Genomic DNA, 21,969 nt, shown 5'->3' with positions numbered 1-21,969 from the left:
AATGCATTCATTCCCTCCCTTAAGCATTTATTCAGAAATGGATGCTGCAGGGCCAGGGAGTTAGCTCAGTGGTGCCATCACTTGCCTTGCAAGTGTAAGGTCCTTAGTGGTCTTTGATACAAAGCAAAAACAAAAACAACAAAAAACCAGAAGTGGATGCTAAATAGGTATAGGCTATGAACAAAACAGATGTGTTCCAACTAGGATCATGAGGTGGTTCATCATTACGTTATTTATTTGAGCTCACTCTGTTTTTCTAATACGAACATTCACAGCAACAAACTTTCCTCTTAGGTTCCCATAGGTTCTGGTATGTTGTGCTGGCATTATTATTTGATACTAGGACTTGTTTAATTTCTTCCTTGATTCCTTATGATTCACTGAATATTCAGAAGTGTGTTATTTAATATCCAAGTGCTTGTAAGATTTCTGTGGTTTCTTTTGACATTGATTTCTAGTTGCAGTATGCTTTAAACCAATAGTACACATGGTATAATTCTGATTCTTTTGTATTTATTTAAGCAGAATTTATGGACTAGTATGTGATCTGTTTTGGAAAGATTTCCATATGCTGCTGAAAAGAATGTGTATTCTGCTATAGTAGGATAGAACAGAACTCATTTGTTAGACATCTATTAAATCTATTTATTTGAAAGTGTGGCTTAGTTATGATATTTCTTTGGCTAGTTAGTCTATTTGAGAAAGTCAGGTATTAAGGTTCCCCTCTATGGTTGTGTTGGTGTTTATTTGATCTTTTACATCCTGTTTGTCTTATGAAGTTAGGTGCACTGATATTTGCTGCCTGTATATTTAGAATTGTTCTCGCTCCCTGTTGAACTGTTAACAAATATATAGTGACCTTCTTTGCTTCTTTTGATCTGTCTTAACTTGAAGAACATTTTGTTTGAGAGTAAGATTGCTACCTGTGCTTGCTTTCATGGTCCTGATGCATGGAATATTGTTTTTCATCCTTTGAATTTTAGTGTATGAATTTCTTTTTGGATTAGATGTGTTTTTTTAGGCAGTGAATCGTTAGGTCTTTTTTTTTCTTTTTTTTTTAAACAGGGTCTTCTTATATAGCCCAGGCTGGCCTCAGCCTCTCTACTTGGTGCTGGAATTACTGGCATGTATCATCTTGCCTGATGGGTTTTGTTTTTTTATCTCATCTGCCACTTTTGTCTTTTAATTGAGGAGTTGAGGACATTTATATTAAGAATTATTACTGAAATGTATTGACATTTCTGTCATTGCATTATTTTTCTGTTGTTGATTCCTTTATTTTTCCCTTTTTGCTTAATATATTTATTCTATCAGACTTGTTCACATTGTTGCTTCCTTGTCTCTGTCTTGGATATCCTCAAGATTTTTGGGGGGTGCTGGTTTGGTAGTCATGAATTTCTGAAGGTGCTCTTGGTCATGGAATGTCTTTATTTCTCTGTCAATTTTGAAGGGTAATTTTGCTTGATATATTTGAAAGTCTTTTTTTTTTTTTAGACAGGGTCTTACTATGTAGTTGAGACTGACCTGGAACTCACTATGTAGCCCAGGCTGGTCTCGAACTCACAGTGATCCTCCTGCCTCAGCCTCTGAGTGCTGGGATTATAGGCGTGTGCCACCACACCTGGCTGAAAGTTGTTTTCTTTAAGAGCTTGAGTTACTTCATTCCAAACTCTCCTAGCCTTTAAAGTTGTGTTGAAAAGTCTGGGTCATTCCAATGGCTTTACCTTTATAAGTGATTGTTTTCTTTTCTCTGACAGCTTTTAAGATTCTGTCCTTATGGTGGACTGCTGGGATTGTGACTATGACATGTCATGGGAAATTTCATCTCTAATCTTCCTTTTGGGGGGGGGCGTGTTCTGTGTACCTTGCTTACCTACATGCTAAATTCTTTCCCCATACTTGGGAAGTGTTCTGATTATTTTTCTGTTTACCCTGTTTTTATTCCTTGTGTGCCGCCTTCTAATTTTTTCCTTACTTCATTTATTCTTAGGCTAATCTTATTGTTATCTAGTAGTTGCAGGATCAGTTTTCCTTGCTCTCTTGTGGCTTTTAAGGTATATGGTCTTCGCTTCTGATCTGTCCTTCAGGTCTAACACTTTCTCCTAACATTGGCCACTTCTGTTCATGTAGTAAATAGATTTTTTTTTTTAATCTCTGAGATTTATGCTTGACACCTTTATATGGACTATTTCTTTGGTAAATTATCATTCATGCTTTGAATGGTTTTGGGTAGCTCTTCTTAATTTTTTATTTGACTCTTCTTTACATTGGTCAATTTGTTAATAACACTGTATGGTTATATCATTTTTGAACTAGCTGAGTTTCTTTTTTAAAAATATTTTTATTGGTACATTTTAGGTATAAAATGCAGTTACATTCATTATTGGGATCTTGTACCTTTACATGACATATTTTGGCTCTTATTTTTTCCCCATTCCCCTAGCATCCCCTCCCCCTTCCCTCTTCCCTATTTACAAAGACTTTGTTTCCATTTTTTTCCTTTCCTCTTATTTTTTCTTTTCCCTTTTTCCCTTTTCCCTGCCCCTCTCATTTGCTCAATACCTTTAGACCTTTTCTGCCTATTATAAAATACCAATTATACATTTTGACCTTTATGTACACATTTAGTTTATCACACCAGAGAAATATGCTATGTTATTTATACATATATGTCCTATTAATTTCACTTAAGATTGTGTCCTCAATGTGCATTCCCTTAGCTATAAATATCTCTAGTTTCTCATTCTTCATGGCTGAGTAGTACTCCATTTTATAAAAAAAAATCTTTATCCAGTTTCCAGGTGATGGGCAATTGGGCTGTTTCCAAGTTTTAGCTATTACAAACTGTGCTGCTGTAAACATGGGTGAACTGTGGTATGATTCTTTTAATTCTTTTGGGAGATACCCAGTAGGGGAATAGCTGGGTCAAATGGGACTTCCAATCTTAGTTTTCTTTTTTTTCTTTCTCTCTCTTTGAGTTTATTGGTACATTTCATGTATACAGTACAGTTACAATCATCATTGGGACCTTGTACCTTTACATGACCGGTCTTGGTTCTCATTTTTTCCCCTTGTCCCTGCCTTCCCTTCACCCCTCCTTCCCTCCCTATTTACAAATATGTTGTTTCCATTTTTTCATATTTTTCCCCTTATTACCTTTCCCCTATCCTACCCACTTCCCCTACACCTTTAGCCCTTTCCAATCTTAGTTGTTTAAGGTATCCCCATATTGATTTCCATAGTGGTTGCAACAGCTTGCACTACCACCAATGATGAAGAAGGGTTTCTTTCTCCCCACAACCCGGCCAACATTTGTTATTGGTTGATTTCTTGCTAGCAGCCATTCTTTCTGGGTTGAGGTGGAATCTCAGTGTTGTTTTCATCTGCATCTTTTGAATGACCAGTGATGTTGAACATATTTTCTTATATTTATTCGCTGCTTTTACTTCTTTGTCATTTCAGATGCCCATTTTTGAATTGGATTGTTATGTTGGGGGGGGTTGAGTTTTTTTGAGTTCTTTATATATTGCAGATAGTAGACTGTTGTCTGAGGAAGCTGGTAAAATTTTTTTTCCCACATTGTAGGTTATCTCTTAGCTCTGTTGGTGGTTTCTCATGCAGTGCAGAAGCTTTTTAAAAAGATGAGATCCCAGTTGTTGATTCTTTGTGCTATTTCCTGTGCTTCTGAGGATTTGTTCATAAAATCTTTTCCTATGCCAGTGTCTTCAAGAGTTCTACCTAGCTTATCTTCTAACAAGTTTAATGTTTCTGTTTTAATATTTAGATATTTAATTCACTTGGATTTTAGTTTAGTGCATGGTGATAAATAGGCGTCTAGTTTTAATCTTTGGCAAGTTGAAATCCAGTTTTTCCAACACCATTTACTAAAGAGGCTATCTTTCCTCCAGTGAGGATGATTGGCTCCTCTGTCAAACATGAGGAGGCTGAGTACTGTGAAATTGCTTCTGCATCTTCTAACCTATTCCACTGATTCTCAGGTCTGTTTCTTTGCCAGTATCATGCTGTTTTTAACACAGTGGCTTTGTAGTATAATTTCAAATTGGGGATTGTGCTGGGTATGGTGGCACACGCCTGTAATCCCAGCACTCAGGTGGCTGAGGCAGGACTATCGCTGTGAGTTCAGACCAGCCTGGGCTACACAGTGAGTTCCAGGTCAGTCTCAACTATATAGTGAGACCCTGTCTCAAAAAACAAACAAACAAACAAACAAACAATCAAGTTGGGGATTGTGATACCCCCTGTGATATCTCTGTTGACTAGAATGGCTTTTGCTATTCTAGTTTTCTTCTGGTTTGAAATGAATTTTTGTATTGTTTTCTCTAGTTCTGTGAAATATACTGTTGGGATTTCAACCGGGATTGCATTGAATCTGTATAGCAGTTTTGGAAGTGTGGCATTTTTTACTATATTGGTTCTTTCTACCCAGGAACAAGGGATGTCTTTTCATTTTTTTATATCCTCTTTGATATCTTTTTTAAGAGTGTTGGAGTTCTCGATGTAGAGCTCCTTTGCTTCCTTCGTTAGATTAATGCCTAGATATTTCATTTTTTGGGATGCTATCATGAAAGGATTTGCTTCCCTAATTTATCTCTCAATGAGTCTGTTTTTTGTGTACAAGAAGGCAATCGATTTTTGAGTGTTTACCTTGTATCCAGCTACTCTACTGAATCTGTCAAGTCTAGCAGTCTTTTGGAAGAGTTTTTTGGGTCTTCTATGTAGAATATAATATCATCAGCAAAGAATGACAATTTAACTTCTTCATTTCCTATGATTATTGCTTTTATTTCTTTCTCTTGTCTAATTGCTGTGGCTAAAGTATCCAAAACTGTATTGAACAGAAGTGGTGATAGTGGAAATCCTTTGCTTGTTTCTGATTTTAGCATGAAAGTTTTCAGTTTTTTACTATTTAGTATGATGTTGGCTATTGTTTTTTCATAGATAGCCTTTATCAAGTTGAGATAAAGACCATCTATCCCAATTTTCTACAGGGTTTTCATCATGAATAGGTGTTGAATTTTGTCAAATGCTTTTTCTGCATCTATAGAGATGATCATATGGTTTTTATCCTTGACTCTGTTCTTATAGTCTACTTTAATAGTGTCTATTTATTGATTTACATATGTTGAACCATTTTGCATCCCTGGAATAAATCCGAGTTGGTCAGGGTATATGATCTTCTTGAATGGCTCAATCTGTCATGTAAACTTTCAATAGAGTTTTTAATCTCCTGGGTATCTGTTTGAATCTGTTTTATGGATTCCATTTCTTTCCTATGCTGGGCATTCATGGTTTCTATAATGATCCTGAGCTCATGTATTTTTTTTATCTGTTTCTATTCTACAGTCTCTAATCATGTCACTCATTCTGCTCACATCTCTGTAGTTATCTGGGAAATTATTTGTTTTGAATTTTTCTAAAGCCTCATTCTTCTGTTTTATTTTCTGTGCTATCAGTTCAGGGTGTCCAGGTGATGGATTATCAGAATTTTTGACCTCATTTCCCTTAGAATTTTCCCTCAGTAATCTGTAAATCTGGGTTTGTGCTTGAGCCTTGTTTGAATCTCTTCCCATTTTTATTTTTGTTGTTGGTACTGTCCTAGTTTTGATACCTGGGTTAATGCTTCGATCTTCCTGTTATATCTTTTTTTGTTTTGTTTTTTGAGTCAGGGTATCACTATGTAGTCGAGACTGACCTGGAACTCACTATGTAGCCCAGGCTGGCCTTGAACTCACAGCAATCCTCCTGCCTCAGCCTCCTGAGTGCTGGGATTTCAGGCATGTGCCACCACGCCCGGCTTCCTGTTATATCTTGTCTTTAGGTTTTGAGTCTCTAATGACTCTGAGGCAAATCTCTTTTTCATTATACCAGGAAGGACAACTGATTAGATCAATCACAACATTTTAGCCTTAGTGATACAATCAGCAACACAAAAGCATCAAGTACAGTTTAAAAAAATGACAATTTGTGTTAGTTATTAATGTATCACCTTTAACTGTGTGAATTAAATAAAAATTGAGGCTAGAGCTCAGGACAATGGGCTTTATGACCCCCCTGTGCCTCTGTGGTGTGAATCCAGGTACCAGCACAACCAGAAAGCCAGAGGTACATGGCGGGGGAGGTTGTGGGGGTACTACAGGCTCCCATGCAGATCCGCCTCTTACCTGTCTCCTGTCTGCTGCTGAGGTCTGGTGGCTAGGGGGAGAGCTGCAGGGTCCTTGCTGAGTTTCTTTGCTTTCTCTTAATCATTTAATACAATTCAGCTGCTTGGTGTTTGATTTCCTTTGGTGTCCCTTTGAGGGAGTGATCCACTTTGGGGGAGCTGAGAGTCTTTGGAGGTATCTTATTGTCTTGCTTTTTCATGTTTTGTATGTGTATGTATATGTCTCTGTGTTTGTGTGTGTGCTAAAGTTTGCAGGGAAATAGAGTAAAGAGATTTTGTTGTTGGCATGAAGATCTCTTTAGTTAGGATCTGTTTTCCAGTGATGTTATCTTGTCTTTATTTTTCAAGAAATAGTAACTACCACTTTGACCTATTCAATTTAATTGGGTTAGGCCCAACACTGTGTTTTAAGGAGAAATTTCCTCATGATTGTAACAGCATCCACAGATACAACCATACATCAATATTAAACCTCAAAACTTGAAAAAAGGAAGGGGAAAACAGAGGAGGTAAATCTGTAGTAAGAGAGGAAGATAAGAGAAATATGTTAGTAGATTAAAAGATAGACAGGAAGTCGCACTCTGTTGGAGTTATTTTTATAGCTGGAGTCAATGGCTAGAGCTGTGGGAATTTAAAAGAATATTTGTGGAGGCGGGAGGAGGGATGCATAGGCAGGAAGTGTAATTAGAGATTGAGAGAAGCTGTGAATTTGTTGGAACCTGTTAATATATTTGTGTTTAGTTTTGTTTGGATCCTCTGTGCACAGTTCTGGTAAGGGTTACCAAGGCCATGAAGAGTACTATTCAAAGTAAAGCACTGGTCTATTCTTATTCTCTTTTGCACGCACACAGGTTCCTGCTATGTATATGCTATATGAAAAGTGGAGAGGAAAATAGGTAAGAAAAAAGGATGGGGAAAATCAGGAAGAGTGAAGAAAAAGAATACAGAGGAAAGATGATTTTTAAAATGGAAAGAGAGGGCCTGGGGATTTAGCTTAATGGTGCCACTCCTACCTTGTAAGTGTAAGGTCATGAATTCCATCCCCGGAACCAGGGGGGGGAAAAAAAAGGAAAGAGAAAAAGCAGAGTGGAGGGGATAAAGACTTAAAAAATAAAAAATAAAATAAAGATACAATATTAATAAAGAAGCAAAAGTCAGAGAAGAAAAGAAAAGGAAAAAAAAAAAAAAAGCCAAAGAAAACCCAGAATAGACAAACGAAGAAAACAAACAAAAAACCCCTCACACAGTTAGTACAGGATAGAGCCTGATTGTACACTCAGTTCCCTTTGTGCTTTAGTTGTAGTCTGAATGCAGGCAGCCAAGCTCGTTTTCCTTCTTTGGATTGCTTAATTTCCTGCTGGGGAGTAGTGACGGCTGTCAGCTTTCTGAACCCACCTCCTGGCTTCAAACTGTGCTTGGTGAGAGGCTAACTGCAGACCTTTTTCTTTGTCCTAAGATCCAACCACCTCAATTAATTTGGGAAGATGCCAGGCATGGTGGTGCACTCCTGTAATCCCAGCACTCTGGAGGCTGAGGCAGGTGGATCACTGTGAGTTCGAGACCAGCCTGGGCTACATAGTGAGTTCCAGGTCAGTCTCAACTACATAGTGAGACCCTGTCTCAAAAAACCAAAAAAAAAAAAATTAATTTGGGAAGAATAAGATGTGGTGTAGTTTGTCTGGTATCTGGTTCCTCTGTCAGCTTCCACCAGGGATCTCCCAATTGCTCCTTTGCTCCAAAAGAAATCCCATGCTCTCCCTCTAGGAGTTTTGTGCCCAATGTAATGGTAGAAGCCCTCTGACCCAGGTGCTACTTTCTGTCCCTTTGCCCTCTGGCCTTTGTCCCTAGTTCTTGTCTCAAGAGCTTTGCTTTCTGACTTTGGAAATTTGCCAGACTCTAGGCTTGGGACAGGGCCTCCTTTGGCCTTGTGGGATAGTTAGTGGTAAGTAGGATTACATGCTATCTTAGATATTTTTGGTGTTTGGGGAAATAATAGCAGAATACCTGAGCTGGTCCAGCGCCCCTGAGTCTCCCTCTACTGTGTCACCAGGGATGCAATCCGTGGCTTCCTATAAGCAAGTTCCAGCCTCTCTCTCGCTAGGACAGGGGCTCCCTTGTCAGTGCCGGGTGGTGGGCAGTGGACAGGATGCCACAGGAACACACTGTTCCTCAGTGTTTGGGTGTAGTGGGGAGTTGGGATTACCTGTTTTTGTGCTGCTGGCTCTCCCTATCTCTGGGTGTAGTCGGTGACTTCCGAGAGGCCATGATTTGTCTGCTATCTACCAGTAAATGCATTAGATAACATAAACGGGAATCATTTCTGTTTTCATTATTTGTGGTCAGAGAAAATGTTTTCTAACTAGTGTTTACCACAAGAGAAGAAAGAACACTGACCTGGCTTCCTGTTAGCTCTTGGTCCTTATTGAGGGCTGAGGCTCCTTTTCTGCCCTCAGTATCATCTATCATTTACTGGAAGAAAAGACTGATTATCCAGGTGTGCTGGCACAGGCCTGTAATCCCAGCACTCTGGGAGGGTGAGGCAGGACGGTCACAAGTTCAAACCCAACCATGGAAGCTTAGTGATTTAGCATGACCCTGTCTCAAAATAAATATTAAAAAATAACTAGAGCCGGGGATTTAGCCCAGTGGTTCTGCTCCCTGCCTCACAAGCTCAAGAAAGAGAGTTCTATCCCTGGTACCAAACAAAACAAAACAAAAACAAAAACAAGAAAAACTGCATTTGTAACTCAGTGCAAAGGCCCTGGCTTTAATCCCTAGCATCATGATGGAGGAGGGTAAAGACTGACCAGATAATGTTAGGATATTAGTAACTGCCTTGAAATTGTTATATAAAGTCCCCTCCTCCCTCCCTCCCTTCCTCTCTCTCTCTCTCTGTCTCTTCCTTCCTCCCTCCCTCCCTATCTTCCTTCCTTCCTTCCTTCCTCTTTTTTTCTGCAGAAGGTATTTGTACTACCAGGAGAAGCTATGCCTAATAACATTAAGGAGTATTATACTAGATTTACATTTAGCTGCACATTGGACCCACCTGTAGATTTTTTTCTCCGTATCAGGGATTGAACTCTGTCGAAATCCCAGAGGTTCTTATTCAGCTGGTCTCAGGAGGGGCCTGAGCATGATTTTTGTTTGTTTGTTTTACCCAAAGTTCAATAAAAATAAATTATTCCTTTTTTCATATCTAGATTTGGAAATATGTTCTTTAATATAACAGTCTAAAATTGTTTTGTCTATTAAAGAAGAGTGAATGATATTAAAGCTGAGAAACACATTCGTCATATGTATCTTTTTTTTTTTTTTTTTGGTACTAGGGATCGAACTCGGGACCTTGTGCTTGCGAGGCAAGCAGTGGAACCACTGAGCTAAATCCCTAGCCCTATATCTTTTCCTATATAGATCTCTTTTGTGAAAACCATTACTCTCTGTTAACCCTTTAAATCTTCTGTATTCTTATCAGATAAAATTATACTCCCTTCAACTTCAGTCCATAACCGTCTGCCTCCAAGGTGGCATGAGGTGGTAGAGGGGCCTCACAGAGGAAAAACAGTTCATGGCAAGTAGAAGGCAGCAGAAGAAACAAGAAACAAGCGACCACAGCAGCCCTCTTTCTGCCCCTGATATTCTATCCAGGCTACCCACTTTTAGGGTGGGTAACACTCACACCCGTGGTGAGTTTTCCCCTTATCCACACTCAGAACTATGCCAAACCAATCAGTGGATAAGTTTAGTATTGTACACTCTAGATCCAGCCACCTCTGAAAACCCCCGACCTATGACTGCATGAGGCTTGGAGGGGACATCGAGACACAAGCCATAACAGACCATGTGTAATATGATTTCTATGTATGCACTTTGAAGATGAGATGTTCCTAACAATATTTTTAGGAAAATCCTCAGAAGAAATGGATCTTAGCATGTAAAATGCTTCGGTTGTTCATGACTACCAAACAGAATATGAAATTCCCAGCAAGAATGTGTCTTTCCATATTTTCCTTCATGCTACTGGTGAGCCTGGTGAGTTGCTCCAGCAGTTGTTTCTGGCATGCGCCACATACTGTGCATAGCCTCCTCTGAACTGCTGTCAACTTTGTCAGGATATTGCAAATTATTTCTTCATCGGTCCCATAGGTCACCATGAAGTCCAAGTTCTAGTCAACCAAACAAGTGACTATCAGAACCATTTAAGAATGCAAGGTTTCTGGGCTGGTTGTGTAGCTCAGTGGTAGAAGACTTACATAGCATTCCTGAGGCCCTGGGTTCAAGCCCAGTTCTTGAACTCATGATATATCTCTTGACCTCTTACAATGAGTGATTTGATTTAGCTCAGTGCTTGCTTCATTCCCCTCTGCCACTGCTGCCACAAAAGCGTTGTATTTTTTAAGCTCCCAGGAGAACACGAAGTGCAGCTGACTAGAAACTCCAGTGAACCAGATGATCCCTACACATCTCCTTGTGGCACTAACCTTCAGATTTTGATGGCCCTGCTCTTTGTAAACAACACGGCACATCCATCAGAACCAGTGTCAGTGTCACAGGCTGGGGCTTGTTTAGACTCATGAGTGCTGTGATTGGTCCTCCTGATGGACGTTACAATACATTCCCTTAGGGTTTGGTGGAACTTTTTAGCTGTATCCAGGTAGCTGGCTGGCTCCTGGGGTGATTCTCCTGCATTTGCTATACCTCTGCACATTGAGGATGAATCAGGTTGACAGAGAAAGGCACTGCATAGCTCCAAAGGGAGTGCAAAGGGTGGCTCCCAAGTGGGCCCAGGGATACCAAAGGGAAAGGCGGTGCCACATGAGGGGTGCCGAGGACTGGACAGACTTATGTGAATCTCAACAGTGAGCCTGTTTCTGAGAATGGACAGAGTTGCCCTTGTAGGGAGAATCAGGTAAATATTCAAGAATTTTTAAAAATGAGACTGAAGGGGATCAAATGAAGAGGTAAATTAGGAGGACTGAAAAATAGTTTTTTAAGTGAAATATGCAACTAACTTTAATTGTTTAGTTAATTAATTATGTAGCTACCCACAAAAATCATCTAACAACCCACATTTGTCTACTTTTCTTTGCAGACTGATGTGCTGTAAGCCAATCTCTGGCACTAATACAAGCCGAGCCTGGGAGGGTCTCGGATGAGATCAGCGGCTACAGCTGATCGCGCAGACCCCAGAAACATGTGGCCTCTTGCTCCCCATTTAACTCTCCACAGACAGGAAGGCTAGATGTGGGGGTGTTGTGGATCTGGCCAGAAACATGGCCCTGTGGGACTTAAAATTTCCCTGCTGGCAGCTGGGATGACTCAGCCTGCGTTCCTCAGCCAACACAGCAGGCATGGCAGGCCTGCCCAGGGTAGTGAAGGAAATCAGTGTCTGAAGTGATTCTATTTTAAGCTACGGGGTCTTCTAACTGGTTTGGTAGGAAGTGATGTTGGTTGAGGAGTGAGGAGAGATTAAATAGTTCCTGGGTCCTTGTTTAAATAATAGATGACACACTGTGATTACCTGAAGTGTGCCAGCTCTTGGATTAAAAGCTTTGCAAATACGATTTCATTTAATTCTTCTAACAACTCGGAGGGTCCAGTATGATTATCCTCATGTTTTTTTATTTGCTCTTACTCATCTCTTCGGTTCTCTTTTTGATTTCTATTGCAAGGCCTGTGTCCTGGAGCTTCACAATACAGCTGTCCGTGGGGACTTCAGAAAGCATTTGTTGAGGGCCCACAACATGCCAGGTGCTTTGCCTGGCATGGTGAAGAATACAGTGCTGAATCACATGGCCTCTGCTATCTAGGGGTCAGCAGCCTCCAGAGCTACCCAGCTAAGTTGAAAAACGTTCATGTTGGCCTCCGTTCTGTCCCTCTCCATTGCTGTGGTCGTGGCTGCTTTACTGAGTCTAGGATTCCATTTCTTTCAGTAAAATGGAGATGACAAGACACTTAGGAATTCAGACAAGGGGATAGGACGGGACAATGTGTTGAAGGGGCCGCATACGTGAAGCTTTATCATTCACCTTAGCCACCTGTATTGTAGCAGGATGGACTCTGAAGCCAAGTAGGCCAAGGCAAAACTCTTCTTCTATACATCTCATATTTTGTTACTCCACTGGAAAACCCTGACAGCTGTATCTTCCAGTATGGACAGAGTATGATCCTTCTTGTTCATTTCACTCAAATCCGCCACGATCCCTTGAGAGGACTGGATAACAGCTTCTGAACTGGTCTTTTGCTCTGTCCTGCCTTCCGTCTTGAGGCTCTAATTTGCCTTAACAGGGAAACCTTCTCTGAGTACTGCTTTAAAAATTGCACCCCACCATCAGGTGTAGTGGTTCGTGCCTGAAATCCCAGCCTGGACAATTTAGGGAAGCTCTGTTTAAAAAAACAGGTGGACCAAGCTGGAAATGTAGCCCAGTGTAGGTAGAAATGTAGCTTGGGATTCAATATTTAGTAATGAAAAGAAAACTGTGGGCCTGGGGATTTAGCTCAGTGGTGCTGCCACCTGCCTTGCAAGGGCCTGAGTTCCATCCCTGGTACCAAAAAAAAAAAAAAAAGAAAAAAGAAAAAAATTGTGTCCTTAAGGGTTCTTTGCTATCACTCACTGCACTCCAGACTGCTTTATTCTTCCTCACAACTCACTGCTGATTTGTTTTTTTTTTTTTGGTTTTTTGAGACAGGGTCTCACTATGTAGTTGAGACTAACCTGAACTAACTATGTAGCCCAGGGTAGTCTCGAACTCACAGCGATCCTCCTGCCTCAGCCTCCTGAGTGCTGGGATTACAGGTGTGCACCACCACGCCCAGCTCTCTGCTGATTTGTTAATAGTCCGATCTGATTCCCTGTCCAGAATGGGGCACCCTCAGGCAGGAGCCATGGCTCATGCTTTGCTGTATTTACCCAGCCTGGCACATGACCAGCACAGCCACATACTAGAGTCCTTAAATTCATTCTCAATCCAGTCTGCCTTTCTCAAATTTTATTTTTTAAAATTATTTTATTTTATTTTTTGATTTTTTGAGACAGGGTCTCACTATGTAGTTGAGACTGACCTGAACTAACTATGTAGCCCAGGGTAGTCTCGAACTCACAGCGATCCTCCTGCCTCAGCCTCCTGAGTGCTGGGATTATAGGCGTGGGCCACCACGCCCGGCTCAAATTTTATTTTTAAATAAAAAAAATTTAAAAAAATTTTTCATTAATTTTATTGGTATATTTTAGGTATACAATATGTTGACATTCATTATTGGTAGTTTGTACCTTTACATAATATATCTTGGTTCAAATTTTATTTTTAATATTGAAAGACTCAAAATACAGAGAAACACAGCAAATAAAAGGAGAAATTCATCCAGATTGGCAGTTCCAGTTAACAATCACTGTCAACACATTTAAAACTATTTTGATATTTTATTTTTTAGTTTTTTCTTTTTTTTGAGACAGGGTCTCACCATGTAGTTGAAACTGACCTGGAACTCACTATGTAGCCCAGGGTGGTCTTGAACTCACAGTGATCCTCCTGCCTCAGCCTCCTGAGTGCTGGGATTATAGATGTGAGCAACCACGCCTGGCTATTTTGATATTTTAATACAACCCTCTAAGAGTAGTAATTATGAAAGTTAACCACCTCTCATTTCACGATATTTTTTTATTTGTTTTCATTTTTTGAGACAATATCTCTGTAGTTCAGGCTGCCCTTGAAAATGTTAGGATTGTTGGGGGATATTACTCTGATTCTCATTACTGATTAGGGATCTTGACTAATTTTCTTTTTCCCTCCCTCTCTCCCCCTTCTCTCCCTCCCTCTCTTTTTCCTTCGTTCCTTCCTCCTCCCTTCCCTTCTTCCCTTTCTGGCTTCCTGTCTTTCTTCTTTCTTTATAGTTCTGGGGACTGAACTCAAGCTCTCACACCACATGCTAGGCAAGTGCTCTACTACTGAGTTGCACACCCAGCCCTTGGGTAATCTTCTTGTGATTTGTCACCTTCTATATTAATGAATGCAGGGAAAAGTTAAACCAAATCCCTTGACTACTGACCAATCAACCCAACTGGTGAAAATTAATCTCAGGAGCATTTCCTGTCCCCTCCTCATATTCCCTGATACTCCAGTAGTGAAAAACCACTCTTAGTTTTGCTTTGTGTACGCTCACGCCAACCTCTTCGTACTTCTGAATTTGAAGAAGATTCTCTGGTCTTTTTCCAAGCCTTCCATTTGCAGAGGAAGGGTAAAAATCCTGAGGATTCAACAACCCTAAATAATCCTCCAAGCTGGGGTCAAATATTGATGTTTATTTGGTGGCTTCTTGATGTGTCAAAAGGAAAATGTCCTGAAATTATAAAACCCTTTTAGTATATTCTGGTCTTGAGGCTGGGCCAGTTACTGTCAATTACACATCATATTAACTTTTCAATGATTTTTCATGAGGTAGATGAGGTTGTAGCTCAGTAGTAGAGAACGTGCTTAGCATGCAAAAGGCTCTGAGGTTGATCTCCAGAGCCAACAAAATAAAAGAAACAAATATGTGTTGATTTTTCTCTAATTCAACTTTCTCCTCCTCCTCCTTTTCCTCCTTCTTCTTTCTTCCTTTTTTCCTTTTTCTGTGATACTGGGGACTGAACCCAAGGAATTGTACTGAGCTCTATCCTCAGCAGGTTTGTTTTTTTTTTTAATTTTTTTATTTTGAGACAGGGTCTTGCTAAGTTGCTCAGACTGGGCATCAATTTGAAATCCTCCTGCCTTGGCCTCCTTGAATGCTGAAAGTTCAGGACTGTCCCAATGTCCAGCTAGTTCAACTTTCTATGAAACAGGAAAATGACCACCTTTTCTAGCTAATATTTAATTCTGTATCAAATACTTATTTCTAAACCTTACTTGATATTGCCTTGTAATCTACCCAGGAGAACCCTGCTTCATCTTTGTAGCTCTGACCTGAACACACAAGATAACATATGCTTTTGGAATGCCACCAAACATGACCACATTTTGTTTGTAAGAGGACACCGATACCCACCTGGTAACCCATTAACCTCATTTGTCTCTGAGGGGGGTTTCATTTCACCTGATAGCAGGCAACTTCGCTGTTTTGTACAATATGACTACATGATCCCGTCTGATTCTTTGCCAGGTAGTCCCACAGGAGGACAGATTGCCTTTAGCTGTACATGGTTTCTTAGATAACATGCAGTTTTTCAAATTGCTTTCTCCCTCAAACAAACATAAAATGAGGATGACAACTTTCCAGGTCTTTATTTTGAGAGTGTGGCAGGAAGATACCTTGATGTGTTAACTGAGTTTTTGCTGTCTATGACATTCCAGCCACTCCATGAACCTCCTGTTGTGGGGCAGATAGAAACCAAGCTGTTGTCTCAAGAGAGAGTTGTCATGGCAGAATCAGAGAAACAAGAATCAAGCTCTTGGCTTTTAGTTTCAAAAGCCAACAGCCAGATATAAGATACAAAAGATTTGTAAGAATAGGTGGCTCAGGCAGAGACAGTTTTCCCATCTTGGGGGAGTAGGTAAAGACTTTCAAGACTGAAAGACTTTGAAGAAGGAAGAGGGGGGACAAACCCCGACCCTGTCAGTCTCCAGCACTAGGAAGCTGTGGGTGAGCTGCATGGAGCCTGCACACACTGCAGGATTTCGCCTTCTGGGGAGATTGTCCCTGAGCAACACTTGCTTGTAACCCAAACTCTTGCTCGGTATCTTCTCACGGCTCACTGTGAGGGATCCCTTTCATCAGCTGAGCACATTTGGGTGGTCAGGAAGGTAGCCTTCTAGTTCCTTTTGTTCTTCCCTTAAAACCCTAATTTACTGAGCAGAAGAATCTTGGGTGCTGCCAGGCCTCCGCCTCTAGGAGTTCCAGGAAAATAGACCTAGGAAAGAGCATAGACCTGTCAGGAAATGGGGCTTCATAAATTTGCCAAACTGCAAGTTAACTACTTCAGATGCTAATTCTGCAATCATTTGAAGACTGAGAAGAACCAGAAGTATTTATTCACTGGATTTAAAGAGAATTTAATTCAGCCTGATGTAGTGGTGCACAGAAACCTATAGTCCCAGCACTGGAGAAGATCAGTTCAAAATTGAGAGTTCAAGGTCACCCTGGGCTGCACAGTGAGTTCAAGATCAGCCCCAACTACATAGTGAGACTCTGTCTCAAAAACAAAAGTGAAATCCAAAAATCTTAATTGAAATTGTTCATATCACTTAGCATTAATTAATGTCAATTCATTATAGAACATCATGTGCCACCAAATCAACCTCAGAGGATAAAACTCTGGAATCATTTTTTTATCTGTACTCTTTTGTAATCACCTGAAGTTAGTATATTAAACTTGATTTAATTAGATGAACTGAATAATGGATGATTGACTATTCTTTCACTTGATTTAGTCAGTGTAGAATATTACTTTCTTTTCTTTTCTTTATTATTATTATTTTTAAAAAATTGAGTTTATTGGTACATTTTAGCTATACAGTACAGTTACATTCATTATTGGGATCTTGTACCTTTACATGACAGGTCTTGGTTCTCATTTACCTTATTTTAACCTAGGGAGTGCTGGCCTACACCCCTAGCCCTTTTAATGTTTTTGTTTGTTTGTTTTGTTTTTAATTTTGAGACAAGGTCTCATTAAATTGTCCAAGCTAGCCTCTGACTTGCAGTCCACCCACCATAGCCCCCTGAGTAGCTGGGATCATAGGTGTGCAGCACTATGCCTGGCTAGAGTAAACTAACTCTGCAGGATCTGGCCCAGAGCACCAGACCTGCCCAATGGCAAGGACTGGTGTAATTCCCTTCTGAGTGAGAGTAGTATTGTTTTAACCAGAGAAAGGGAGCTGTAATCTCCCCAAAAGACCAGTCTCTGAGTAGCTAAGTCTGGAGGCTTATGCCAAGACTTGCCAAATATGTGTGGGAGTGTCTAGGACTCTGGTTCTAGGACTGAGTCAGAGCAAGACTTGTTCCTGAAGGCAGGTGACTGAGATTGGGGCCAAGGGGACAAGGGAGGTCAAAAGGTCACAAGGTGGCCTTTACTTCCTTGAATTTCCACAAGGAATTTTTTGTTGTTGTTGTTTTTGTTTGTGGTCTTGGGGATGGAACCCAGGACCTCACCCTGATAGCAAACACTTTATCACTGAGCTATGTCCCTAGCCATCCACAGAGAATTCCCTTGGAGTCTGCTAGGCACACCCAGGAGACTGAACGCTTAACAACACTTTGTCCTTGGGAACCTCTTGGTTCCGGCTTCACGCTCAGTTTCCTCTCCTGTGGTGTTTCCCTTCTCCTCTACTCTAGCATCACTTCTTATACCTCCTCAATGAAACACTGAACCATGGGAACTTTCCAAATGTGGGAAACTGAGAAATGGATATGTGTGTGTGCAGAGGAACCTATGGGGCGATTCAGTAGTGATCTAAAGCAGAAATCCCTATACAAAATAGGCTGATCTGAATTTAGCTGCATGGGGGCACAGGCAGGAAACTGACAGTGTGCTTCTGTCTTAGGTCTTGATGCTGCATTGCTGTGTGAGTCATGGGCAGATTCATCTATAATGTCAAAGTCTCAGTGTTCTCACTTGAAATATTTACTGCTGTAGTTGGATGAAAAGCAAATTTTTCTGATTCCAGAGGTGGAAATAGTAACAAGTTCTTTTTCTTCTGAGCAAATGGGCCCTCACACAGGGAAGCCAGCTGTGTGGGGTGTGGGTGACACAGAAAGCAAGCTCTAGGGCTGCCCCCAGTAGGGGAGAAACAGAAGAGGAAAGAGGCTGAGTGTCTCTCTCAGGTGCGTACTGCACAAATGACCCTGGAGATCGAGGTGTGGTGGTTCTGGCAGAGCTTCCTGGTATCTTAGGTGCCTGGCCTCTCAGCCGTCTTTCCTCACAGCACTTCTGACTTCAAATTTGTATTTGTTTGTTTATTTTCCCCATATCAAACAATTTTCTACTTCTCTGGGCACCAGTTGATCTCCGTCACTTAGAGGAAAATGAAGGACATTTACATTTTTCTTCTCAGTGGAACAGAAGGCAAGGCCACGGGCTGAGCAGGAGGAGTGGGGAGAGGGTGAAGAAGAGACGCAGGGGCCAGAGGAGGTGAGAGTGCAAAGGCAGTGCTCCGATTAGCACGGTTTGGTTGGGAAAATCCTGGGAAGAACTAAGATGCTGTATGAGGCCAAGGGAGGGGGCGGCGGGGTGGGGTGAGGTAAACCCGTCTCTTCTTCCCCCAGATACTATCTGTTTGGGGACTGGGTCCCAGTACCTACTTGCTACATAGGCTTTAGAAGAGTTAAGTGTGTTCCCAGTACTAAGGGAAACTGAGGCAGGAGGATCACAAATACAAGCCCCACCTGGACGATGTAGTGACTTAGTGAGAAATTGTTTCAAAATTAGATAAATAAATACATATGGGCTAGGGATGTAGCTTAGTGTGAAGGCCCCTGGTTCAATCTCCAGTAATCACCTGCCCACCCCCAAAGATTTCTTCCTATCTTTAAGCCACACATTTGAATTTAAAAGCACAGAAGTCTAATGCATCTGGATTTCCATAAGCTGAATATTGTGTTTTTGTTTTTTTTTGGTACCGGAGATCGAACTCTGGTCTTGTGCTTGTGAGGCAGGAGGCAGAAACACTGAGCTAAATCCCTGGCCCCATAAGCCAAATATTAAAATGAAAAAAATTCTCAAAATTTCTTATTTGGGGAAATAAAACATTTTTATTCTTCAAGCCCAAATCTCAAATTTATGTTATTCAAGAAAGGTCTCAAGTATAAAACATCAATCTGTGAATATAATATATCTCAGATTACCACTGTTTATATAAAGATCACAAGTGTAGCTTTCTTCAAATTTGTATTTTAACCACATGGCTTTGCCTTTTATCTTAAAATAATGATGTTATATCATCTGTTTTTTATGATATTTTTAGATAACTGAAGACACCAAGTTTTATGAGTTTTATGAGTTTGTCTATGGCAGGATGACAGAGTACAGGATAAAAAGTTAAACCCATCCTGTAACTAAAATGAAGGACATAAAATGAGAACATGTTCCCAACAAAGGTCATGCTTCAAAAGGATGGGCAAATATGATAGATTTCTCCAGCAACTTGAAGAATTAAAAATTATGGAACTATGCCTAGTTTAACAAGGGAAAAATATTGGGAATAAAATGAGGTTAAGGACAACAATCTGCACTGCAGAACCCAGAGCAGGAGAAATTATCTGATACTTAGAGAGGATTTCAGTCAACTGAGGATCAAGAGTTTTTAAAAGTTTAGTACAATTCACTTGAACAAAGAAATGATTTGTAAATAGTAGTCAGACTTAAAATAATTCAGAATACTATATACACTCCTGAGAAACTTTAAAAAGATAATTTGAGGTACTTCTATTTGGACTCTAAATGCAGAATATATGTTTAAAAATTATAGATTTTCAGAAGGTATTTGATTATTAAAGGACATCTTTATTTTTTCCTCATTGAGTTTATTGGTACATTTTAAGTATACAGAACAGTTACATTCATCATTGGGATCTTGTACCTTTACATGACAGACTTGGTTCTCATTTTTCGCCTTGTCCCTGCCCTACCTTTCCCCCTCACTCCTCCCCTATTTACAAAGACTATTTCCATTTTTTCCTTTTCTTGGATTTTTTCTTCCCCCTTATTTCCTTTCCCCTACCCTTTCCACTTCCTCTACACCTTTAACTCTTTTCTTCCTATTTCACATTGTCAGTTATACAATTTGGAACTTATTTACACTTTTAGTTTTTCGCACCAGAGAGACTATTTGGTATTTACACGTGTGTCTTATATATTTCACTTAAGAGTATGGCCTCAGTCGGGCATGGTGGCTCACACCTGTAATCCCAGCACTTGGGAGGCTGAGGCAGGAGGATTGCTATGAGTTTGAGACCAGCCTGGACTACATAGTTAGTTCTAGGTCAGTCTCAGTTACATAGTGAGACCCTGCCTCAAAAAACCAAAAAAAAGAGTATGGCCTCAATATACATTTTTTAAAATCATTTGTTAGTTGACATAGTTGAATAGTGTCACCCAAATACATGTATACCTGGAATCTTAGAATGTGACTTTATTTGAAAACAGATTCTTTAGAGATGTAACTGAGTTAAGATGAAGTCATACTGGATAGGTTTGATCCTAAATTCAATGACTGATATTTGTCTGGGAAGCTTATATGAAGACACAGAGACACACAGAGAAGATACTGAGCTGTGAGAGAATAAATTTCTGTTGATCTCAACCACAAAGTCTGTGGTACTTTGTTACAACAGCTGTAGGAAGCCAACATAGTCAGCATGAGTAGATTATTGTGGTTAAAGCATTGTGATAGTTGACATTTTTTTCTAAGTGTTAAGATAGCCAACTGGTAATTAGGGTCCAACTGAACCAAAGATGCTTTCTGTTGGAAGGATGGAGTTCACAGGTGCTTTGGCTCACAGTTTACTAAAGCAAAACTAGTAGACTTCCTGCAAATGGAAAGATGATTTTCTATTTGCTATGGCTTGTGTATAGATTTCCCTCCAAAACCTCATGGGATCATAGATGGGGCTTCTTCTGAGGTGGGTAGATCTAGAGTCTGTGATGCTGGGATTAGGGGTGTGTGGTTATTCAATTAGTCTACTGACTGGTTTAGCATAGTTCTGGGTGTGGATAATGAAGAAGCCCATCCTGTGCTACCCATTGTAAGAGCATGTACCTTGATAGAATATAAGGGCTGGAAAGAGGGCTGTGGTCACTCACTTGCTGCTTCACTATTTTGCTGTCTTCTTCCTGCCATGAACTATTTCTTCTCTGCGATGTCACTGTGCTATGCTTTCTACTTTGGAGCCAGCCAGCTAGCTATACACTGAAACTTCTACAAACTGTGAAGCAAAATAAACCTTTCCTCTTTTAATTTTGGGTGTTTGGGTATTTTGGCTCAGCAATGAAAAAAGAAATTAAGACACACTTTTAAATACAAACAGCCTTGGTATGTTTTACAGTATCTTTAATGTCATTAAATTGATTCCTGCACAGAAACACCCTGTGCAATTCTTGAAAGTCTTCTTTTCTTTTCTTTTATAAAAAAGGAATGGAACTCAGGGCCTTGCACCTGAAAGTCTTATTTTTGTAATTGTTTTTGTATTTTTCTTTATCTCCAGAGTCAGCCACATAGATGCATATTTGATTTCCTTTCAACTTATAGTTACAAACACCACATTTTTTGCATATGAATGCTCTACAAATTATTCTGACATTTATTTACCAACCTTTATAAGGTTATGAGTCTATTTTGTGACTTTTTTGGCATAAATAATATTTTTATATTATGATAGGTATAATCAAAGCATAAGGATTAAACTGGTGATGACATCATGATAGAAATGTGAACAGAAATTTAATTAATTATTTTATTAATGGTTCTTCCCTGCTATATTCATCAGCCTCCACTCCCTTTTACCCTTATTAAAAACTGTAGTTTTATGACTTTTTTCCTGGGTACTAATATATGAAAGGAATTGCAATAGCCCCTCTTTATTAGAACCCTTATTCAATAAAAGACTGGCTCAATATCAAATTTTTCTTAGCAATATATAGATTAGTGTCTATTCTTCCTCCTATTTTCAGCCTACACCTCACCTTTTGGCATTCTCAATTTCTTTTTATATTAAGAATAAATTTCTGGGCCAGGGATTTAGCACAGTGGTTCTTCCGCCTGCCTTGCAAGTTTAGGGTCCTGAGTTCGATCCCCAGTACCAAAAAAAAAAAAAAAAAAAAA

This window comes from Fukomys damarensis, unplaced genomic scaffold (assembly GCF_012274545.1).
Source record: "Fukomys damarensis isolate Sample0158 unplaced genomic scaffold, DMR_v1.0_HiC HiC_scaffold_30, whole genome shotgun sequence".
NCBI lineage: Eukaryota > Metazoa > Chordata > Mammalia > Rodentia > Bathyergidae > Fukomys > Fukomys damarensis.
The sequence above is the reverse complement of the archived record's forward strand: the minus strand, read 5'-3'. Positions refer to the sequence as shown.